This window comes from Schistocerca nitens, chromosome 1 (genome assembly GCF_023898315.1).
Source record: "Schistocerca nitens isolate TAMUIC-IGC-003100 chromosome 1, iqSchNite1.1, whole genome shotgun sequence".
NCBI classification, from domain to species: Eukaryota; Metazoa; Arthropoda; class Insecta; order Orthoptera; family Acrididae; genus Schistocerca; species Schistocerca nitens.
The window spans coordinates 719,962,853-719,985,988 of record NC_064614.1 but is presented as its reverse complement, the minus strand read 5'-3'; the positions used below and the strand labels follow the sequence as shown (position 1 = coordinate 719,985,988).

Below are 23,136 nucleotides of genomic sequence, written 5' to 3'. Positions count from 1 at the left end.
CCATTGACCTTCTTGTGCGAACGCACACGCTATGCCCGAACTCGTACGGGACTTGGTTGATTAATCTGCCACGAGTAATGAGTATGATGGGCAAACATCTATTAGGCGCACTACGAATGTAGTGGTGTGGACAAGTTGGGAATGTGGATGACTCGGGGAGCGTGCAAGGGATAAGTCCCTGCAGACGCACTATCCTCTGTGCACGCGGTGGCTCAGATGGATAGAGCGTCTGCCATGTATGCAGGAGATCCCGGGTTCGAGTTTCGGCCGGGGCACACATTTTCAACATGTCCCCTAAGAAGTACATCAACGCCTGTCTCAGCTAGGGTGTCCATTTAATTATCATTTCATTTCTAAGGAATCTGCATGGTCATCCACGGTAAATGTTCTTTCGGGAACAGTTACACGGTCATATATATAGTTAAAATATGGCTTCCCAGCCATTGACCTTCTTGTGCGAACGCACACGCTATGCCCGAACTCGTACGGGACTTGGTAGATTAATCTGCCACGAGTAATGAGTATGTTGGGCAAACATCTATTAGGCGCACTACGAATGTAGTGGTGTGGACATGTTGGGAAAGTGGATGACTCGGGGAGCGTGCAAGGGATAAGTCCCTGCAGACGCACTATCCTCTGTGCCCGCGGTGGCTCAGATGGATAGAGCGTCTGCCATGTAAGCAGGAGATCCCGGGTTCGAGTCCCGGTCGGGGCACACATTTTCAACATGTCCCCAATGAAGTACATCAACGCCTGTTTGCAGCTAGGGTGTCCATTTAATTATCATTTCATTTCTAAGAAAGCTGCATGGTCATCCACGGTAACTGTTCTTTCAGGAACAGATACTACGATCATATGTATTTACTATGTGTTCCTTCCAATTTAATTTGTTAATAATTGTTATTCCTATGTATTTAGTTGAATCAACGGCCTTTAGATTTGACTGATTTACCGCATAACCAACGTTTATCAGATACCTTTCAGCACTCATGTGGATGATCTCACACTTTTCGCTATTTAAGGTCAATTGTAAGTAGCGTGAATATAGAAGGTCGCTATGTGCAAGAAGCATGAAGCGCCCTTTGAATGTATCCTGATAGCTAAAAGAGCCACGCGCACTTTGAATAAGAAAATGCTATTTGACACTGAAATCAATATAAAAGATAGGGTCGCCACCAACTCTAGCCACACGACAAAAAGAGGTAGCACTGAGTCGGAAAATTACTTAATTTATTAATAAGAAAAACTCACAAAAGAACATTCATTGTAAAGTCATTGATAAAGAATGGGATGTAGTTATTAATATGATCCAGGCATTCTTCCCGTGAATCAAATATTGAGTAAAGTAAATAGGACGTGAACACCATGCGTAAGTTCAGCCTGCAGCAAGATTCGTGAAAACACGATCTCTTCCAGAGCATTTGTTTCAGATAAAAAAAGGGACACTAATCACTACACCTGTGCACATGGAAACGCTATAGGTGGGCCAACAAGGAAAACTACAAGGTAAATGGCGAAGGTAACGGTGACGTAACATCGGTACACAAGATAAGATTGAAGGCAAAATTATTTATTCCTTAAAACATTGATGTAGTGCATCTATAGCCTGCTGTTGCATGCTAACTATGTACAATTGCTTGTGAAATACGACACGTTTCATAACAGACTCGCGGGCCCACTCGGTCCGCGGAGACAATTTCTATGGACCGTGGCCAAATTTTAATCACATGAGACAAAGAAAATTCACAAATACACAAAAATTACCAAGATCCGGAAAAGATTAGAAGCATACACTCACAATTGTAGGCACATAAACATTCACACTGAACCGAGGGCAATTCAACATATGCAACTCCTTTGTGCTGCGTTCCTCTCACGGATCAAAGTCAAGACTGCATTGGGAATCAAACTGAAAGTTTACAAAAGCCTTGCATTCCCTGCTGCAACCCAGCAAATAAGTCTTTATAAGACGAAACTCGAGACCAAAAGCTAAAAGCTCCCCTCTCTATGTGACAACGCGCCACGCGGTCAGTCCAACTCACCCTTCTGCTACTGGAGCACAGCTGTGTACGCTTCCCGTACCGGCGGCAGACTGCCTCCCGCTTCTCCAGCCTCTTCCACGCTCCGCGTGGACCGGAAAACCCCAGGATGCCATTTCCGCCACCAACCTAACGCAGGTGGATTTCTTACAGGTAGCGGAAACCTCTTTGCCGACTTGACCACTACGAGAGTTGGCAATGAAAGGTGGCTACAGGACCCTTTCATCACCCCAAACGTCCCGGAGAAGACTGTGCCGCGAATTTTCTCGCCATGCTAGGAGATTCGCCAACAGTCTTCGAAACAAACATACCCTAACGAGTAACAATTGCAACAGTAAACAGCAGCACAAAAGAGTTGATTAATCTCTTATATCCAAGTGAGCTTTATCTGACCATAGTCAATAATTGTGACCTCATGCGGTCCGCAAAGCAAACAGAACAAATTAAATTAAGCGTGATATCCTACGCTAACATCATGTCATCTGACCTACTACGACCACAACCATGAGATATTATTTTAAAATTGCCTTAACCAACTATCAAAAGTTAACATAGAGACATAGGTGAACAGGTACATAATATATATATATAAATATATAAACAAATACAATGATGCAAAATCATTATCACGAACCAAAGCAGTATCATCTGGTGCTGACATATATAAAAACATGGAAGTGAAAGTGCAAAATACAATATTCACAACAAATACAGTGATACAAAATCATTAATGAACCCAATGGTATGACAGCTGGTAAATAATCACCTATGGAAAATAAGACATGAGTACAAAAACACATCCAGAAATCAACTCGTTGACACGCTGTCATTTTTCATTTTCGTCACATGGTTGTTTCACTGGGTATTCTCTTTAGGTGCTGGGGTGGGCGTCTCTTCTAAAGGCGACTTGGAGGATAAGCTACTAGGGGACCACAACACTGAACTGGGGAGTTCGCAGCGGCGTTGATTGTAACATCCGTTGTAACCCAGGTTGATCATCCTAGACAGCACCCCGCGACGTTGCCTCGTGCCCGTTTCCACCCTCTGCGTCCATACTGTGGGATGGTTCGGCGTTGCAGATTTGCAGGACATCGCCACTTGTGGGCCCTGCCTCATCATCGAGAAGGCGGCTTGGCGGTTGTCGTCCGTGTGTTGTGGAGGAATGTGTTTTACCGACACACGCCCCCGTCTCCTGTCGTGTCAATGGGGAGACACGCGCTCTTCTGCGTCGCATCGAGGTCGACGTAAACTCGTGCGGGTGTCGGGCTTGAGACCCGCTTATCACCTCTTTGCACCGTCTCAGCTGATGCGTCAGTGGTGGGACCCGTGTCCCTCCGGGCAGTGGGCGTTACCTCACCGCAGCAGCCGTCTGGACTAGCGGCGCTCAGGAATCGGCGGCCTCGCCTGGTGTGCGTCATACTTTCCCTTTCGCTTGTCAGATGACTAGCGCATGGGGTGGAACGCCGGCCATCAGCTGGCGCTGCCGTGTTGACACGCGTGCGGGCTCCGGTGTGAGCCTGCGCCTGGGGGAAGACCAGCATCCCCTCCCCTCTGACGGGGAAACAGCTGTGACCGCTCGCCGCATCACTGCTTCGCCGTTGATACCAGGGTTCGGCTACGCCTGCCGGTGGACCAAGCCCTGTGCTTTCTGAGGCGGAGGCTCCCTAGGCGGCCTTGCACCCACTTAAGAACTGCGCTCACAGGGATCGTTACAAAATATCATGTGTACAGATTACCACAAAATCTTCGGAGTTTATCACTCCTGATCAATACATGGAATAGTGCCCAAAATTAACTTGACAAAAAGGGCCTTCTTAACATTACTAATAAGAAGAACAACGAAGAAAATTAAATAACCAATATTCAAACAAACAAAAAATCCTTTTTATAAAATATAGTTCCAGCATTGCATCTGCTGTCAATCATTCAGGGTAGATCTTGTACAAGGTTTGGTCAGGATTTGGATAGGATTTGGCGCCGCTGCTAGCTACAGACACAAAACTCTACCTACTCCTAACTACGCTCTCACGCACAATCTACACAGCTCGTACTAGTCACCATCACCATATAGCCCGACTACAATTCCCACATATAAACAAAATATTCCTTTCAACACCAATACCCATATCGTTGTTCATTGACTGCTCCTCCAAGGTTTGTAGAACATGTTTGCTGATCTGTGAAAAATTTCCGAGACTTCTTTTCTATGGACATTGCATAATAAAAGTTATGATTAATGAGACACAGAAGGTTCATTCAAGTCACATCTGAAATGGTAAATGTTTCAACATCTATTCATCAGACTAATGCAAAAGGTCAGTGGGCATAAAAATGAAAATAAAAATCATCCTATCCTATTAGCAAACACATAAACACTTCGTCCTATAAGTACATAAAAAAAATACTGTCAAAATAAATCCATTGTCCAGGGCCATGAGTACCCAACTTACTGCTATCATAAGATACTCATCATGATTACACACTTACTCGCCACATGTCCCCAGGGGTCCTCACCTACCGTCATGTTATTTTAGCTTGGAGGTAGTCGCATTGATTCTCTATTAAATATCAAGCTGCTTGAGGTTATAAGCTGTTTCCATATACATCTTCTGGGGTTTCACACCCTGGTGTCCTCAACCGTACCTAGTAGTATGTGACGGCAAGTTACACTTTCCAAATATCTTATAAGATGGCAACTCTGAAAATCAAACACTATTAATCTCCCTTCATACACAAGTCCTTCACCTACAAGTCACCAAGTTGCTTCATTAACATCGCAGTACATTTGAAAAATCTCACTGAATCATGCTCACCTAAGGGGAATAAGAACACTAAAACTGTAATTTATCATCAAGAATTACCTTACGTCCAATTCCTCGCCACGTCAATACGTCCGATACCTTTTTAGTCATCAAAGAACGAAAGCCATCTTACTGTAATAGGAAACGCTTCATATGAGCCTCATAATCATTCACATTCAGATGTTTTGAAACTGCACAACACTACTCTTTTCTGCTCAGAAGAAGAAATAACTACGCATACATTGGGGGACCCTTTACAATTCACAGAAAGTATACACTTTAATTTTAAACACACCAGAGTGAATCAAAACATTGGAAAAAATACACTGTAATTGTACTAAACAGACACGACTGGGTTTACCGCAGACACACCAATACTGTGGCCCTCCCTCAACAAATCTTCCATAATAACGTCTTCCTTTATCAAATGCACATCAGTATCGTCAATAGCACGGGTCCTCATTAAGTTGCTCCAACCGAGCCAGCCAACAGTCATTGATCCCTTTGATTAGAGGCATTTGTTGGATTGTGCCGCGGGTTTTCGGGACGAATTTCAACACCCACTGGCGGACCACCCGTACTGTTTACGGCACCCCTGTTGTTGCTTGTTCGATAATTATTCTGGGGTCGGTCACGACTACCGTTCCTGGGTCCGCTGTAATTGCGCCTAAATCTCTGCTCATTACCGTATCTTCTAAACTCCCAGGGGTATCTTTGATTTCCTCTCGGCGAATGATGACGATTGGCATCGTTTGTTCTGCCCGCGTTCCGTGAGGAGTCGCGACGCTGCCAATGCTCGCGCGCCCTGTAACTCTGAAGCGACCCGTTACGTCTGGAGTGCCATCTGTCTCTACGGCTGCGGCTTCGCTCGCGCGGCCGCTGCTCGTAGGCGCTCTGACCGTAATTCTGCGTGGTGCCATTCGCATCGCACTCAAGCTCTAAAAGGAAATTGCGAAACCCCTCTACGTCATCCTTACATCGTCCTGCAAGGATAACGTGCCGCAACTGCATTGGAAACTTTCCCAGGCAAATACGAATAATTTCTGCAGGTCCATAAGGATCGTCAAGATGTTCATTCGCCTGCAGCATGTGCTCAAACATCTGCACAGGGCTGGAGAACTTTGACCTGTTTAACTCTGGTAGCATAATGAGTCCGTGTTTTACACGACTTTGCGCTGCCACTGACCAATATATCGACAGGAAGTGTTGACGAAACTCCCAGACAGTGTAGCAATTGCGTGCAATTGACCTCATCCGCGCCGCTGGCTCACCTTCGAGGTAGCCGCACATATACTCTATTTTGTGCGCACTGGGCCACGTAGGAGGGAGGGAGAACTCGAACTGCTGTAACCAGGCCCGCGGGTGAATCCCTGCAACCGAGTTACGGAAGACTTCAAACTTCCTCACGGTCAGAAAATGTTTAAAGTCAAATTCGTGAGTTTCCCTTGGCGAACGTTCCTGAGGGGATCCGCGCCGTTCCCACCTGGTACGAGATCCGCGATCATAACGATGATCAAATTCGCCATCGTTCCCGGAATCATCGTCGGAATAATGGCCCTTTCGTTCATTTCTTTCAACTTCATGGGCTTTTAACCCTTTTAGGTGAAGTTCTAAACGGGCCATGCGCTCACATATTCCCTCGGTAACCCCTCTTTGTTGTATTTTTATTTCACACTGTCCACGCGGACATTTCGTTATCGACCGTATTTCGTCTGCATCCGCTGATGACGAGGTAATCGTTTCCCTATTATTGTCAGACTTACGCGCCACTGCGTCTGAGATCCTGGCTATTTCTTCTCGCATCTCTCGGTGGGCCGTGTCTTGTTGTGTTTGCTTAAGCCCTTGCTCTCGCTCGAGAGCTATTATCGCCTGGCTGAGGGTTTCTACCTGCGCGCTAATATGGACCGGGCACTTAGCCGCAGTGTCCTCTATTCGGCACAAAAGAGCCGCGTGGTCACTCTGGCATTGTTCTGCTAACGCGCGGAGATCCCTGGCGGAATTTTGTCCTACTCGGGACTCAAGAGCCGCTCGTTCACTCTGGCATTGTTCTGCTAGTATACGTATATTCCCAGCGAACCTTTCTTCTTGCTCCATCACCTGCTTGCTAATGACTTGCTGCCCCTCTTCTAAGGCGGAGATGCGTTGGTCAATGATCGCCAGTTTCTCCCCAACACCCTGTACTATTTCACTAGTCAATCTTTTATTTGCTTCCTCGATATGCCTCCTATTTTCTTCTGCTTGTTTTTTATTCACTTCCTCGATATGTCTCCTATTTTCTTCTGCTTGTTTTTTATTCACTTCCTCGATATGTCTCCTATTTTCTTCTGCTTGTTTTTTATTCACTTCCTCGATATGTCTCCTATTACTGTCTAGTAATTGTCGTAGCATAGCCTGTAATGAATTTGCATCTATCGAATGATTCGAAATCACTACAGCGGGCTCAGGATGGACAACACTTGTACTTGCGTTTTCCGCGTTTCGTTCCTGGTCGGACTCGACGTTTTGACCTCGTCCTTGTTCAGGGTTATTTTCTGGCAGGTTTTTCCGATCGCGGCTCCCTGAACGGCTACGCGTCTCCATCATAAGGATAGTTACTCCGTGCTCCAAAATACAACAAGAATAATGCCAAAGTCTCCTAATGGACTCACAGTCCCCAAAAAGCACCCAAGATTTACTATATGACACCGATACACGCCACAGGACAAGAATCAACCCACACTTGTAACACAATTGAATACTAAATCACAATATTTATACAGTAATACATATACAAGATAAAACATGTAAGAAAATGCACACCTATATCATAAATTCACGTAAATTCAGTATCACAGAAAGACAATATACCAATTAGCACATCCAACCGAAAATAACTAATCCTCACTGCACATCAGAAGATCTCTGGTTTACCGAAATCCGTGAGCAGGGTAAGCCATGTGTAAGTAGCGTGCAATAAAAGGACGCTATGTGCAAGAAGCATGAAGCGCCCTTTGAATGTATCCTGATAGCTAAAAGAGCCACGCGCACTTTGAATAAGAAAATGCTATTTGACACTGAAATCAATATAAAAGATAGGGTCGCCACCAACTCTAGCCACACGACAAAAAGAGGTAGCACTGAGTCGGAAAATTACTTAATTTATTAATAAGAAAAACTCACAAAAGAACATTCATTGTAAAGTCATTGATAAAGAATGGGATGTAGTTATTAATATGATCCAGGCATTCCTCCCGTGAATCAAATATTGAGTAAAGTAAATAGGACGTGAACACCATGCGTAAGTTCAGCCTGCAGCAAGATTCGTGAAAACACGATCTCTTCCAGAGCATTTGTTTCAGATAAAAAAAGGGACACTAATCACTACACCTGTGCACATGGAAACGCTATAGGTGGGCCAACAAGGAAAACTACAAGGTAAATGGCGAAGGTAACGGTGACGTAACATCGGTACACAAGATAAGATTGAAGGCAAAATTATTTATTCCTTAAAACATTGATGTAGTGCATCTATAGCCTGCTGTTGCATGCTAACTATGTACAATTGCTTGTGAAATACGACACGTTTCATAACAGACTCGCGGGCCCACTCGGTCCGCGGAGACAATTTCTATGGACCGTGGCCAAATTTTAATCACATGAGACAAAGAAAATTCACAAATACACAAAAATTACCAAGATCCGGAAAAGATTAGAAGCATACACTCACAATTGTAGGCACATAAACATTCACACTGAACCGAGGGCAATTCAACATATGCAACTCCTTTGTGCTGCGTTCCTCTCACGGATCAAAGTCAAGACTGCATTGGGAATCAAACTGAAAGTTTACAAAAGCCTTGCATTCCCTGCTGCAACCCAGCAAATAAGTCTTTATAAGACGAAACTCGAGACCAAAAGCTAAAAGCTCCCCTCTCTATGTGACAACGCGCCACGCGGTCAGTCCAACTCACCCTTCTGCTACTGGAGCACAGCTGTGTACGCTTCCCGTACCGGCGGCAGACTGCCTCCCGCTTCTCCAGCCTCTTCCACGCTCCGCGTGGACCGGAAAACCCCAGGATGCCATTTCCGCCACCAACCTAACGCAGGTGGATTTCTTACAGGTAGCGGAAACCTCTTTGCCGACTTGACCACTACGAGAGTTGGCAATGAAAGGTGGCTACAGGACCCTTTCACAATTGCCAATTTTTTCGCCATACAGATATCTTTTCTAAATCGTTTTGCAATTTATTTTGATCTTCTAATGTCTTTACTAGATGACAAATGACAGCATCATCTGCAGCCAACCTAGGACGACTGTTCAGATTGTTTTCCGAATCGTTGATATAGGTAAGGAGTAGCAAAGGGCCTATAACACTAACTTTGAGGACTTACATTTCACTCGATGACTTTCGGTCAATTACTATGAAGTGTGACCTCTCTGATAAGAAATCTAGATTTTAGCAATGTAATTGAGACAATGTTCCATGAGCACGCAATTTCAATAAAAGCTGCTTGTGTAGAACACTGTCAAGAGCCTTTCTAAAATTCAGAAATACGCAATCATTTTAAATCCCTCGTCAATAGCCTCAAAACTTTGTGTGAGTAACGAGCTTGTGGTGTTTCAAAAGAACGATGTATTCTAAATCCATGTCAATCGTGCGTCAACAGACTGTCGTCTTCGAAGTAATTCATATTGTTTGAACACACTATATGTTCCAAAATCCTGTAGCATTACGATGTTAGTGATATGGGCCTGTAATTTAGTGGATTGTTCGTACCACTTTTCTTGAATTCTGTTGTTACCTGTGCAACTTTTCAATCTTTGGTACAGACCTTTCGGTGGGGGAATGGTTATATATGATCGTTAAGTATGGATCTATTGCATCAACATATTCAGAAATGAATATAATTGCTACACAGTTTGTACAGAAGACTTTTTTTTATTGAGTGGTTTAAGTTGCTTCACTAATCCGAGAACATCTCTTTCCATGTAGCTCATTTTGGCAGCTGTTCTTGATTCGAATTATGGAATATTTATTTCGTCTTCTTTGGAAAAGAAATTTTGGAAGACTGTGTTTTAGTAACTATGCTTTGGCAGCACTTTCTTTAGTAGTATCTCCATTGCTATAATGCAGAAAAGGTATTGATTGAGTCCTGCGGTAGCATACTTCGCACAAGACAGGTATCGAGATCAAGTTTCCTTGTAGAAACTATTATAAGCATCTGGCATTGAAGTCCCCTCTAAACTTCGAGCTTCTGTAGACGATCGCCAGTCTTGGATATTTTGCGTCTATTTAAATTTGGCATTCTTTTTTTTGTAGTTTCTGCAACAGTGTTTTGACCCCTTTCATGGAGTATCAACTCTGTCCTTTGATAATTTATTTGGTATAAACCTCTTAATTCCTGTGAATACTGTTTCTTTGAATTCAAGCCACATCTGGTCTTCACTTACATTGTTAATATGGAAGCAGTGGAGACGGTCTGATTGGAAGATGTCAAGTGAATTTTTTTCTGCTTTTTTGAACAGCGGTATTTTTTTTTATCTTTACATGTGTTGGGAATACAATATTCAATCTCACTACGACAACTCTACGTTAACTAATCCTTGTATCCGTTTTGATGCTCGTTATTATGTTAGGACTATTTGTTGCTAAGAGATGAATTCGCGTGGGCCCAGGAACTAACTACTCCAATTAATTTTCAGAGAATGTGATTAACACAATTTTGGAGGATATTTTATGTGTACCTCCGGAATTAAACATCAATTTTCGCCATAATAACGAGGGTAAATTAAAGTCACCATCAATTGTAATTATGTGAGCCAGATAAGTGTTTGTAGTCAAACTCAAGCGTCCTTTGGACCTTTCAGCAACTGTATCATCTGAACTGAGAGGTAGGTAAAAAGATCCAATTGTTATTTAAAACCAGTTACCAAGAATGACCTCTACCCATAATAGCTCACAGCAAATATGTACTTAAATTTCACGACAAAAACCTAACAGCAACAAACACATCAGTGCCAGCTGTTTTAGTATATAAATTTCATTTTTATTATAATTTTTTACGACATAAATAGATGCAATTAAGTCGAAGAATTGTAAAACCTGTCAAACAGAGAAAGCAACTGATAATTTTCTTTGCAAACATATACAAAAATGGTTAAAGGATAACAAGTAGACTATGATTAAATTAATATCACACATGAGTGCACATTAGTAAACGAATGTCTTGTGTATGAAAGAAACATATCTGTATATTACTACAAAAATAAATTAAATATGTTTCAAGTGAACAACATTTGAAGGTATTATTGTCTGTGTAAGAAGGTGAGCATTAATCTGAGTGTGAACACATATAGTCTTGAATGTCAACAAACTAAATATTTCGATTGTTCTTATCCAAACAAACATAAAAGGATATGTAAGAAAAGTTTGTGACAAGGATGTAACAAAAACAGTAGACTCGCTGCTAAAAATCTGGTTCAGCCCTTTTACATTATCTTTTGTTTTATCCTATTAAAACATGTTTATTGTAGATAAAGATAAAAATGGTGCAGTTCACTATTGTTTAGCTTCATTATTATTGTAAAACAGATAATTTGAGTGGGTATAGTAAAATAAAAAAGCTTATTTGAATTACATTTATTATCAGATATCAGGAATATAACTGGACAGAGTCATCTTAAACTATAACTTGAAACGGTGATCAAAGTTTTCAAACTAGTAAAACTAAAGCCTAGAAAGAAATGTCTCGTTTTTTCAACTAAATTTCCACAGGACTCAAAAAAACAGTGGATGTGTAAGAAAGTCTTAATGATTGTTTCGTTAATAAAGCATTTGCTGACAGATTACAGCCCATAAATTTTTAAAACAGAATTAATTGGTTCATTGTGTATTGAAATTTTATTTTATCCTATATTGTGAGAATGAAATGCAAACAGATCAAAGAATTATGAAATTTAGGTTTCAGGCACAAAATTATACAATCACCAATGAAAGACATTTGACTAAAAGTAAAAAAAAAATTCTGAAAGAATTTTTTCACAAATGTCTAATTTTGAAGCACAACGATCAGGTTAGACATTAAACCAAATTATTGGCTTGTAGTTAGGAATTAATGGATATGTACCATTAAGAGGTACATCTTATATTGAGTGATGAGAAACAATAGGAAATTGGAAAGCTTGTATTAATATGACAAATAATGATCAAACATATTTTGTATGGCTATGAAAATGTGTGTAGTGTACATTGTATTTAAAAAGAGGTGAAGGTACCAAAAAACTTATTTTGAATTTCAAAAAATAAAATCACTAACAACTGAAGAAGAATCAACACATGCAAGATCAAATATGTGTTCATTATTTAGATGCAATTATTCAAATAAAAACAAAACATCTTATCATGATTATTTGACATGAAATTTCATTGCCCCTCCATGCAAACAATGCAGTCTTCAAATCAGGTATCCCTTATTTGGTCCTGTATATATTTCTACAAAATTTATCAGTATATGTAATTATGAACTCTCGAAAAACTGGTAGAATTAAACATAAATAATGAAGACAGGTGCATAAGTTTTCACTAGAAGAGGGAAAAATATGAATATGAGATTTACTGACACATTTAAATTTATTGCGCCAATTATTGATAGATAGCCATCAAATTTGAGTAAGGTTCAGATGACATTTAGTAAGGGAAATTTTTTACAGAAGAATTATTCAATCAAGTGACCTAATAAGTGTCTGTTCACATGATGTCATGGATTTGTGGAAGCACTTTGAAGAGACACACCTTCCAGCAAAAGAAGAATATCACAATATGATGAATGCTTGCTCCATAAGTGACAAAGGTTATGAGTATGTAAATAGGATCTAAAAAGATTTAATATGAACCATCTTTGTGAATATCATGCGCTGCACGTAAACCTGATGTTATGTTGTTCTCTACTATGTTTGAAATTTTAGAAAAACTTGTATAACAGCATATGGTATTGATCCATCTTGATATTTAACAGCAACTTGTTAATCTCAGGATGCAAATCTGGAGCAGACTAAAACAAGACTTGAGCTACAACACAGTTATGTCATGTTTCTAATCAGTGGATAAGAAATAAGGGGTGATGTATGACAGTGTTGTGAGATATATATAAATCAGTAAGATAATATGATATAAAAAAGTTATCAAATCATTTAGCATATATAGCTATATGTTTATCTATACATCAATATATACAGGGTGAGTCACCTAACGTAACCGCTGGATATATTTCGTTAACCACATCAAATACTGACGAACCGATTCCACAGAAAGAACGTGAGGAGTGGTAATTGTCTAATACAAACCATACAAAAATGCACGGAAGTATGTTTCTTAACACAAACCTACGATTTGTAAAATGGAAACCCGTTAGTTTTGTTACCACATCTGAACATATATACAAATACGTAATCAGTGCCGTTTGTTGCATTGTAAAATGTTAAGTACATCCGGAGATATTGTAACCTAAAGTTGACGCTTGAGTACCATTCCTCCGCTGTTCGATCGTGTGTATCTGGGAGCACTGCTACATACATCGCGTTTCTACAGAATGATCTGCCAACGTTCCTCGAAAATGTCCCACTGGAAACGCGTCGACGCATGTGGTATCAGCATGATGGTGCACCTGCACATTCCGCAATTATCACTAGGCTGACCCTTGACAGGATGTTCGACGGGCATTTCATAGGACGTGGAGAACGTATAAATTGGCCAGCCCGTTCTCCTGATCTTACACCTTTGGACTTCTTTCTGTGGGGTACGTTGAAGGAGAATGTGTACCGTGATGTGGCTACAACCCCAGAGGATATGTAACAACGTATTGTGGCAGCGTGCGGCGACATTACACCAGATGTACTGCGACGTGTACGACATTCATTACGCCAGAGATTGCAATTGTGTGCAGCAAGTGATGGCCACCACATTGAACATCTACTGGCCTGAAATGTCGGGACACACTTAATTCCACTCCGTAATTGAAAACGGAAACCACGTGTGTACGTGTACCTCACCCCTCATGGTAATGTACATGTGCGTTAGTGAAAAAGACCAATAAAAAGGTGTTATCATGTGGATGTAATGTGCTGTTCCAGTCTCTTCTGTACCTAAGGTCCATCACCGTTCCCTTTGGATCCATACGTAATTCGGTGCTCTCCGATACACACGATCGAACAGCGTCAACTTTAGGTTACAATATCTCCGGATGTAATTAACATTTTAAATGCAACAAACGGCACTGATTACGTATTTGTTTATATGTTCAGATGTGCTAACAAAACTAACGGGGTAAATTTAAAAAAAACGTAGGTTTGTGTTAAAAAACATACTTCCGTGGATTGTTGTATGGTTTGTATTAAACAATTACACTAGCCCCTCTCCTCACGTTCGGTCTGTGGAATCGGTTCGACAGTATTTGATGTGGTTAACGAAATATATCCAGCGGTAACGTTAGGTGGCTCAACCTGTATTGGATTTGAATTGATGGTCCTGTTTCCTTTCATTCTTAAAAAGTCGGTGATGTGTCAGACACTTCCAAAAAAAAGGATGTATATTGGAAATAGATCTAGAATTTCCAAAAGAACTCTATGATTTACATAAGAATATACATAGCACTTGCTCGTGGAAATAAAATAGTACCAGAAAGTAAAGAAAACAAATTTAATTATGTAGTTTACTACTGAAGCTTTAAACAATTTCTAACTCTAGAGATGTTGTTGTTGTTGTGGTCTTCAGTCCTGAGACTGGTTAGATGCAGCTCTCCGTGCTACTCTATCCTGTGCCAGCTTCTTCATCTCCCAGTACCTACTGCTGCCTACATTCTTCTGAATCTGCTTAGTGTATTCATTTCTTGGTCTCCCTTTCCGATTTTTACCCTCCACCCTCTAAACTGGTGATCCCTTGATGCCTCAGAACACGTCCTACCAACCGATACTTTCTTCAAGTCAAGTTGTGCCACAAACTCCTCTTCTCCCCATTTCTATTCAGTACCTCCACGTTAGTTACGTGATCTACTATCTAATCTTCAGCATTCTTCTGTAGCTCCACATTTCGAAAGCTTCTATTCTCTTCTTGTCCAAATTATTCATCGTCCATGTTTCACTTCCATACATGGCTACACTCCATACAAATACTTTCAGAAACGACTTCCTGACATTCAAATCTACACTCGATGTTAACAAATTTTTCCTCTTCATAAACGCTTTCCTTGCCATTGCCAGTCTACATTTTATATCCTCCCTACTTCGACCATCATGATAACGACGTCTTCCTGAATAGTCCCCACCCAGGGATCCTAATGGGGGACTATTTTACCTCCGGAATATTTTACTCAAGAGGACGCCATCATCATTTAATCATACAGTAAAGCTGCATGCCCTCAGGAAAAATTACGGCTGTAGTTTCCCCTTGCTTTCAGCTGTTTGCAGTACCAGTACAGCAACGCCATTTGGGTTGTGTTACAAGGCCAGATGAATCAATCATCAAGACTGTCGCCCCAGAGCGAAGATCACAAAAAGTGAATGTGTTAAAAATTTAAACAATTTGCTTATATACATTTGAATACAGAAATGAGGATGAAAGCAAGGAAAGACTTTGAAGAGATTTCTGCATATTGATGAATAATGCAGTACCTGGAAAATGGAGGAAAATGCTAGAAACAGAGTGGATATAAACTTAGTTTCCAAAGCAGACAAATGTGATGAACTTGTAGTAAAACCCGGCTTCAAGGGCCAAAAATATTTAACAATAATATTGCTGCAATTCACGTCAGTAATACGAAAATTAAGTTAAGTAATGGGACATACTTTGAATGTGTATTTTAGGTATTTCAAAAACAAAAATGTGTGATTTTCACTACAATATGAAACCAAAATATGGAGAAAATGCAGCTCTATGTTTTACAGATTGTGATTCCTTTATATATGATATAGCAATTGGAAATGTCTACGAAGACGTGTAATCAGTGATAGCCCTCTGTGATACAAGCGATTATCCAAAAGATAATATGTTGCGCATTGCCCAAGTAAGCAATATACATTTGGACAAAAGAAGGATTAATGTAATGGGAAAACAATGGAAGAATCTTATGGTTTGAGACAGAAAATTTTATTTATAAAGTTGGTGACAAGGAGCGAAAATATCAAACGGAGTCAAGAAATATTTTCTTAAAAATTAACTAAGCTTAGAAGATTACAAAGATTGGTTATTCAACAATACAGAAAGTATAGAACTGTGAATTTAATCTGAAGATTTACCCATGGAATTTAGTAAGTGTCTTAAATTTGGAAGCATTGAGTGCTTGTGATAATAAAAGAGTAGCCTTGTAAAATAAAATTGGTACATTCCTATGTGCACTTTACACAGTCTGACCCTGCTTCAACACTTGCGTTATTTCAAGCTAATAAGACAATTATTTTTTATCTTATTCTTGATAACTGTGTTCTCCATATTCATAATCTTCTTCTACATCTTTAGATAATACGGATTATAATTCATAGTTATCACATATCATTGCTGTTAACTCTTCAACACTATAAACCCTAATAGGTTGTCTCTTGATAACTCGTTGCTGTCTCTTGAGTGGTTCATTTATAACATACAGAATTTAAATACAAACTAGTTTTTTCAGTAGGTCTATTGCAATACCATAATAAATTTTTTAGCCCTATTAAAACACTTTTACATATAAATGGAGTCCCTGCTCGAGATGTTCAACGTTGCCAACAGTTCTAATTTGCTTATGAAAATTAGTGAGTTACTAGTAAATGTTTTATGTAACGTTACTCAATGCAAATTTTTTAACACCAGATACTGAGAGAAAATGTGTATTGACACAATGACGGCTTTAAAGATTTTTACCTGAGAGATGTTTGAGATCAGTAACTTATTTGGGTTTTCAATGCTTTGAAAATGGAGGGTAAATATATATAATAGAATGAATCACTTCGAAAATCATAATAATGCCATGATCTGGAATTCACAGTACGAATTTCATCAGTTTTCAGGTAGTGAGATAAGTCATGGAATTGCTGGTGTGACTGCTAAAGTTGCTGGGCATAGGAATTTTTACCTTGCTTACCTTACTTTACTTAATGTACTTGAAGAGAAAAATGTGTTAATTACTAGGAATAATTTATGACCTCTTCATTACTGAATCTCAGGGTGGAAGAGCATCCTACCTCGAATTTTTAATAAAAATATTACAACATATATAGAAAACAATATGTATAAAATGATTTTTATAAAATCAACCGAAAATTTAAATTTTTCTCAAGCGAACTAAGGCTCATCAGTTCTTCTTTTCATAAAAAAGAATACTATTAAAAACTTTTATAAAAATCACTTTCTAATAAATGCTTTCATTGAAATTTTTTTTACATCTTAGGGAACAAAAAAAGTTTATTAGAAATAGAAAAAATTGTGAAAAACCTAGTGAACATTTTTCGAAATCAATGGCAATTTCCCTTGTTTATTTTACCTAGTAAAATATTTAATGCGATTGTGGGTCAGCAAAAAATTTCGGAAGACTCACGAAATTTCTAGAAAATTCGACGACTTTTATGATTTACTGACGATATGAGAAAAATGACTTACAATCTCCATAAACATTCTACTGACATGAAATTGCATGTCACCCACTTGCTCGTCACAGCAAGTGGTATTCACTGAGTGGTTCGTAACACGCTATAACTTGCCCTCTCAAGAGCTCTTCAATCCGAAGAAAGTCATTTAACGATGTTTCTGTTATCTCTTCCTCTGAAAAAATTGCATTATCCTTTGTAAAAACAGGTAGATTAAGACATGAATGAGTCAAGAGAAGAATGGACTAACCGTAATCTGAAAGAATATTTAGGCTGATAACATTTTCAATTGGCGGCGGCCGGTAAAAATAATCTTTTTTAAACTGAGTGTCTCCGTGATCTTGAGGCGTGCACAAGTACAGAAAACGGGCAAAAAGATCTGTGGCACAGCAGGCGAAAGCTAACCGCTTGAGCATCCATCAAGTTGGCACCATAACTATGTTTACCAGCCATAGGCACAGTAGGGTGCTGTGCGGACTGCCTACCGGCTAACAAATCTCCTTCGTATTGCTGCTCCGAGATATTCTGAAACGTCTTTTTGGGGGTTCCACGTTTTGCCATTTTGTCTATAGGTACTCTCCGCCATGTTGCTGTGGAGTTACACGGTTCGTTACTTCAGGCATAACATAGTAATTAATGACGCTCGGATGCGATCGCCATTTCGGTCGTTTGGTGACAGCAAGCATTTAGCGTGATCGCAGCAACGCCAGCGAAGCAATAATGTCACCAAAGTGTGCCACCCTCCTACCCCCTGCCCCCTCCCCCGCCGATTTTGTTGCCAAAACCAAGTTTTCATAGTTCAATAAACTCTCTGCGAAATATTTTCGAGTTAGCCTATATTAATTTATCTCCATATGTCGTTCTGTGAACGTCAGCGGAGGCTGCCCTCAGTAAATAGTACATTGTTCTGCACTAATTTCAGAATATGCGTTATATTGTTAATTTTCTTCCGGCTTCGATTAAGAATCAATAACTCCCTGAGAGCTCGGTCATGGTTCGTGCATTCCCCTGGTCTGATACTGTGTAGAATATTAACACGAGATCCTGATAAACTATCAGTATTTATCTAGTCCTGTAACTGCTGCAAGCTGATTTAATGTAGGTGAAAATGATAAAGAGGTCTGTAGCAGGCAGTTTACGTGTGTTAGAGCGTAATATTCAGTTAGATTCGTGTGAGAACGTACTTTGGTGTTATTTTCGACTGTTTGTTGATTTCGGGTGTAGTGTAATACTAGTTCTTTTCGTGTTATTAACTGTGTCGACTGTATCCTTATTAGTAAGAGGTAAAGTAAGGTCTGTGGCGCTGAAAGACTCTGGCTGCCGACCCTTAAAAGGCTTGTGGACAGGCAACAGGCAGAGTGCTACTACTCGTTCGTCCCAGCACTGCGAGTGGGAGAGTGGCAAACCCCTCACCACCGCAACCTTTTAGTACCAGGGAAGATCCCGGGTACTGTGTCTCAAAGTAGGATGAGTGGACCTTTTGGAGGGAATGGAACAAGCAGTTTTTCCCGCTCTTACCTGGGCCTGAAGCCGGGACTACGACGGGCGGAGTCTGATGCTCTCCCCATACCACTACGATTACTATCTCTTAACAATATCAGTTACGTAAATATAGTATAGTGAAGCGTTTGGAAGTACCTCTTGATGGTATTTCGAAGTAAATCATGGGCAGTACGTGGCTCAAAGGGTAGAAGAGTAGAAACTCTAGAAATGTGGTGTTATAAATGTTGAAGATTAAACAGGTAGATCGAGTAACGAACAGCACGTTTTAAAAGAGTACAGGATAAACATTCGGAATGAAATATAAGTACATCAGTCCAAGAACTTCCGTATTAAAGTGTAATTGGAATGACTCGAAGAAATTTTGCTAGCAGGTGCAGCGAATATATAAAAAAATCCATGAGGGAATGTACATACGGGGATACGAAATGACATGGTAACCTTATTTCACAATAACAGAAGAAAACGGTAACTCCCTCTCTCAGAACAATATGTGATACTGATACAGAGTGTCAATAATTACCAAAATCAATTAAAATATGTTCTGTGACCGAAAAAGCACTAGCCAACCGACAATAGTCATACCAGGTGTCAAATTACCATTACAAACTAACCACAGATCCACTTCATTGACGTTATAACACCTCGGAGACATAAAAGTAGATGGTAAATCACACTAATGTTACAGAAAATATTGTGATAAATAGTCAGGAAAAACTACTCATTCACAACATGATGCATGTTAGAGAAATGTGATGTCTTCTGTTTCTTTGTAGACCACTGATAATACCTAACACGTTAAAGGGAAGCATTTCTCCTAGAAACAGCTATACTCACGTAAACGCGAATGGAATAGATAAGTAGGACACGTCCTCAGACATAAAGGAATAATTCATTTGCTAATCCGACTACTTTTATTGTGTTAGAATAGTAGAGGAGACCAATGCATATCTACAGAGCTCTATCATACTAGTCTGATCAAAAGAACACATCAAGCACATTCATTTTCTTCACTATTATTTCCTAACACTCACTTCATATGGGAGAACGTTTGGGTATCTATTTTACTATTAACCTGCTCTTCAGCTAAAGAGTATGTATGTGACACACGAAGACGGAAAAAATAAATGAAAGTGTGATGTATTCACAGATTATATTAAAATTTGTAAATGCGAATTATGGAATATTTTGGGTAAAAGAAACTTAACTTTCTTCGTTTATAATACAAAACAACAGTCCGAACGGCTAAACGAATTGAATAAGAATACGTTAAATACATCTACAGCACGATGTAAAAACGGTCATCTTGATCCTAGCATTAACAAGCGGGAATAGGACGTTTGATAGCTCCATTGATTCAACATTTACTAAGGTTGGAACTTTAATAGCGGCAACTATTTATTTACAGCTCGTACAAAATAGATCCGCGTTTCAAAGTTTTGCTGACATTGAAAGTAGTCTCCAGCATTGTGTATAACCCGTTACCAGTGATGAAAAAGTTGTAGGGTACTCTTAGCAGTGTCAGTTGGTGTTGACACTTGGAGCGGCGCGGTCTACTGCATGACGAATTTTTGGCAGTTATGAACCGAATGCAATGAAGTGTTTCCTTCAGTTTATAAATCGAGTTAAACTCACGAGGGTTCAAGTCCGGGGAGAGCTTTATGTGGTATAGCACTTAGCAGCCCCATCAGTCAAACAAATCAGTTACGTCTTGCACTGCACGTGCTTCAGCATTGTATTGCAAAATGATGGTTAGGTCCTCGCAACTGTCATCACTTCTGTCTCTATGCTGTTTATTTTTGTAACACAACCTACGACCAGCTTACAGACAGAAGTGATGACATTTCTGCAGGACCTGACCATCATTTTGCAAGACTGCTCAAGCACGTACAGTGCAAGCTGTTACTCATTTGTTTGATGGGGCGGCAAAGTGCTACACCGCCTACTGCGTTCCCCTAACTTAAGCCCTCATAAGTTCAAACCGAATTCTAAACAGAAGGAAACATTTCAAGGCATTCGCTTCAGTACTGCTACAGATATGTCGGGCAATAGACTGCGCCGCTCGAACTGTCAACACCAACTGGCACTGCCAAAAGTATCCTACAACTTCCACATCGCTGTCAACGGGTTACACGCAATGCTGGTGACTACTTTGAAGGTCAGCAAAACTTTGAAACACGGATCTGTTTTGTACGAGCTGTAAATAAATAGTTGCCGCTAATAAAGTTCCAACCCTCGTAAATGTTGAATCTATGGAGCTATGAAACGTCCTCTCCCCCCTTGTTAATGCTAGGATCACACATATCTGTATTGTATGAGCTGTAAATTAATTCTTGCCACTGTTGAAGTCCAACCCCTGTATGTACTGTATATGCGTACTTTGACATACGAACCTAAAATCAAAGCTAATTGTTCATTACTGCATTCGCAAATGACTGATTATAGATTTTGGTAATGAAAATTAATGAATCTGATTTTTTTCTCCATGGGCATCAGAAGCGCCCTCTGAGTACATAACACAAGTATAGATATCAGGTGACTGAGACTTTAGTTTTAAATATGTAAAATTTAACCAACTTTTGCATGGTTCTCTTGAAACATATTTTTATGAAGTAGACCGTAATTATTTGCATTGTTTATACTGTTGTTGAACAGGTAACATGAGTAGGCAACATTTGCGTCATAGTTCTATTGAAAGAGTGGTTGAAGAAGTCTTGAACGAATCAAATTCAACCGAAAGTGAAGTGGATGACGATGTAGAAGAAACTGGAAGTGATTTACTGTCTGAGGATGAAGTTGAGGTTCAGCCCAACCCACAAGACACTTAGTGATATCAACTGTGATGAATTCACAGCCAGAAGGTGACACAAGTATGTTACGGAGCCATCTCGAGAATATCGTCGTCCTGTACAAAATATAATGCGGAAAAGAAGGTGCCTAAGAAACCAAGCAAAAATAAATTCTCTGCAAGAGGCTACAGAGCTCTATTTTACACCTCATGTAATGAATGTAATGAAACAACACTCAAATGAAGAAGCTCCGGGACTGGGTACTCAATGCTCAGTTGAAGATGGGTTACTTTGTTATATACTGCTCTCACTAATCACAGGTTCAGATCATGACAATAAGAGACCTGTCCAAGTTTTATGACAATAAGATAACTTTCCAACAGATATAACAATAAGATAACTTTCCAAGATTTATGGTCTATGGTGCACGATCGCCAAGTGCACTGACAAAATTTCTCAAATGAGAGAAATTTCTGAAAGCTTGAATTTTTCATTTTCATTGTATTTCATTCCTGGTGTAGACACCACAGTGGAAGAGATATTGTCTTTGTTCCATAGCCGCTGCACATTCAAAGTCTTTCTAAACGAAAAATATGGCATTCTAATTAGGATGCTGTTTGATTCTGAGACTAGATATGTGATTAGCATGGGCCCTCTAAAAGGAAAATCCATCGAATATTGCAAATAGACTAATAAAACCGACTGAGAAATCAGGCCGCAGTGTTACTACGTATCAGTACTACACTTTGGTCATGCTTGCTGAGATTCTATGCAATGGTTTTCACCTCACACCTGTTGGCACCCTGTGGTCGAATCAACGACGCATACCTGAAGAGCTGATGACTACAACTGGCTGCAGTGTACGCTCATCCATCTTTGCATATACTAACACTCAGACACAAAGATCACAAGTTACGCCACATCACATCTAGTCCATGAGAAAATCAAAGCGACCCTTCTACAAAGGATGGCGTTGTCACAATAGAGCAAACGGTAAGGCATTGCGCCACGACAAGAAGAACAAGAAAATGGACTACGTCTCTCTTCTACGAGCTCATTGATATAATAGCACCACATGCATATTCAATAAATGCTTATTCTGTCTTCCTTCTCCATATTGGTACAAAAAATTGCTAAATCCTGACGAGCTTTTCTCACTAACTTAGGTCTTGAACTAATAACGCCTTATGTACATAAATGGGCCAGAAATTTGTATGGGCTTTAGAAGCGAGTAAGAGTGGCTGTGGAAAGCATTGCACAACTGAATCTTGTCTGCACTATGGAACCGTCACCATCCCCAGCAGAGCCAGGAACACGGGAGCAGTGCCACCTATGCTACCAAGAAGTTGCCTCTTAAAACGTCAGGTACAACAAGTTGGGAAAATCAACTGTTACATGCATGTCAGGGCCGC

General features: G+C 40.1%; 1 non-coding gene across 1 annotated transcript; it reads left to right on the top strand.

The window, feature by feature from the left end:
* Positions 1–640: 640 nt before the first annotated feature.
* Trnat-ugu (transfer RNA threonine (anticodon UGU)) lies at positions 641–715 on the top strand. The gene has a single exon. It is a non-coding gene; the product is annotated as a tRNA-Thr (tRNA).
* The last annotated feature ends 22,421 nt before the right edge of the window (positions 716–23,136 follow it).